At 42.7% G+C, this 2,839-nt stretch overlaps 1 non-coding gene across 1 annotated transcript; it reads right to left on the reverse strand.

Moving 5' to 3' along the window:
• Positions 1 to 200: 200 nt before the first annotated feature.
• Positions 201 to 305, reverse strand: LOC116531410. The gene has a single exon (XR_004260412.1). It is a non-coding gene; the product is annotated as a small nucleolar RNA U13 (small nucleolar RNA).
• Between the last annotated feature and the right edge of the window lie 2,534 nt (positions 306 to 2,839).

Below are 2,839 nucleotides of genomic sequence, written 5' to 3' on the forward strand. Positions count from 1 at the left end.
GGATTACAGGCTTGAGCCACCACGCCCGGCCTTATAGAAAGATTTTTCTTGAAATTCAGCTAGCAAATTTCCATCTTTACTAGGTCACTTAGTTGTTCTTGAACACTGAATGGAAGATGTTACATTTTTATTGTTTTTATAAATAAGTTAGAAATCCAAAGAAACTCTGTTTAGGAAATTTTTATTTTTTTTCTTGCTCGCGTCCGGCAGGTAATGTGCCGATGTTGTAACAAGGCTTGAGGGAGGCATGTCTCACATGTGGATGTGAAAACGCAATCATCAAGCTTATGAACCACAAAAGGGATCTAGAAAAGTTTTAAACATATGAAACAATTCTGTGTCCATGCTTGCGTGCATATAGGAGACACCGTTGTATAGCTTTTTGACTTAAAATCATCTAAGAGCAGAAATGCTTTCTAACATTCTTTTTCAAAATACTCTCTCAAACTCATGAGCATAATGAAGGAAACAACACACACTGGTGCCTATTTGAGGGTGGCAGGTGAGAGGAGGGAGAGGAGCAGAAAAAGCAACTATTGAGTACTGTACCGGGCTTAGTACCCAGGTGATGAAATACGTACCAGGCTTAGTACCCGGGTGATGAAATAATCTGTACAACCAACCGCCGTGACATGAGTTCGCTTGTATAACAAACCTGTATATGTGCCCCTAAACCTAAAACAAAAGTTAAAAACAACAACAAAAACACAAAAATCCAAAATACTCTCTCCATAGGGTGCAATATTTCTAAAGCAACTATTTTCTCATTTGTTGTTATGCTATTTTTTTTTTTATCTCGAGGAAACATATGAAATGAGTTTATTTTTTTCAAAAACATCTGTTACATGGTGTGCTATAGAGACACTCTTTTTGTTGCAGAAAATGTCAGTGTCTTAGTTTAGTTCCAGCTGCTTTAACAAAATGCTATAGACTGGGTGGCGTATAATCAACAGAAATTGGTTTCTCAAGAGCTCTGGAGGCTGAGAAATTCAAGATCAAGTTGCCAGAGGATTAGATGTCTGGTGGTAAGCAGACATCCCCTTCCCCTTGGTGGAAGGGGAAGGCAGCTCCCTGGATACTAATCCTTACACCCCAAGATTAGGGTGTAACCCTCATGACCTACAACCCCTCCCAAAGGCCCCACTTCCTAATGCCATCACATTAGGGAATTAAGTTTCAACATATGAATTTTGGGGAACATTAACATTTAGACAGTAGCAGCAGCCAATTCTGTATCCTTGTCTTCTGGGATGAATACTGTGATCCATCACCCAGCGCATCCTCCTGTGATGTTGGTCTTGCTGCTCCAGATGTAGGAAGTGCTGGCGGGCATCTCAGGGACTGCCTAGGCCGCACCCCTTCCTGGGGTGGACACCCAGTGACCATCCCATGCAGGAACATAAAGAACTGGCCATCTCAGCCCAGCCCAGGACAACTCTGAAGGGCCATTCTAGCTCCAGAGCGCCCGTGGATTCAACCTAGTGTCCTGGCCGGAAATGCATCTCAAAGTCTGTCTCTCCTCAGTTTGCTTCCTTCTTCCCCCCACTTCCTTCTACGGGTGTTGAAACCAAGGATGTGCCTTAATAGTCATCCTGTAGAACATGTCTCAGAATTTTCTTCCCAGACTTAAACGACATTTTCATCTGAAAGAAAAAAAATATGTGTAACTTATCTTTAAATACTTTGCCAAGAAAAAAGCCAGAAAACTCCTAGTGTTTGCCTGCCCATTTTAGTGATGGCCTGTTATTTCAAAATCTTGCTTTTACAAAATTAGGGCCATTGAAAACAACTCATAGCAAGGAAACAGCAATACAGAATAATACCAACAGTGGAACTCCGACCACGCCCTCAGGATACTTCCTGTTGTTCTGTTTGACATGTGAACAGGGAACATAAGGGACAAATGAGGACCCAGGTGTCTACTTTATAGCAAATATTAAGAAAGCTTCATTTCTTACCTTTTAACATAAATACATATACTTTCTCATATTTTCTTTCTCTGCCCTCAATACACAGTATTATATTGCAAAGTCTTCTCATCTGGGCAAAAAGCCACAAGAACTGAATGTAAGGAAGGCAGATAGGTACAGCCCAGTGGGGCCAGGATTCATGAGCTGTCTGTGCTGCTGAGGTCATGGGAAGAGCCAATGATAACTTCTAGATTTCCAGCTCAAGTGACTGAATGAAAGTCAGTGGCTTGACATCTTTGACTTGGGGAGAGGAACAAGGTGGCATTTGCCATGCAGGATTTGGAACGTGAGGGTGGAACATCTGGATACAGGAATTCAGTGGGCAGATTCCAGTGTCTGTATGCTCTAGGGGCAATCAGGAGAGGACTCAAGGGGCCATCTGCAAGCTTGGGAAAGTTAAACCAAGGAAGTGATGAGAATATAAAGACAGAAGATGACAAACCTGAAGTAAGGTTTTTACCGATTAGGCCTAGCAGTAGTAGTTTTGAAGCTATGCTGGAAAGGCCTCAGGTCTCAAGGCAACCTACAGGAGGCCGTGGAGATGCAAATGTGGGCTAATGAAGTCCCGGGCAAGGGCATAGGGAGGGGGAGGAGTGGGAAGGAGAGGAGGCATTTGGACAAGCTTTGTGACTAACAGGAGTAAGGAACCAGGGAGAGGAGAGAGTTCATGTTTTCCTTTTAGACTTTATTTGGAAAAATACCTTTATTTTATTTATTTATTTATTTATTTATTTATTTATTTAGAGATGGAGTCTCGCTCTGTCGCCTAGGCTAGAGTGCAGTGGTGCTATCTCGGCTCACTGCAACCTCCACCTTCCGGGTTTAAGCAATTCTGCCTCAGCCTCCAGAGTAGCTGGGATTACAGGTGC

Source organism: Sapajus apella, unplaced genomic scaffold (genome assembly GCF_009761245.1).
Source record: "Sapajus apella isolate SASKATOON/1434 unplaced genomic scaffold, GSC_monkey_1.0 scaffold70, whole genome shotgun sequence".
In the NCBI taxonomy this organism is placed as follows: Eukaryota; Metazoa; Chordata; class Mammalia; order Primates; family Cebidae; genus Sapajus; species Sapajus apella.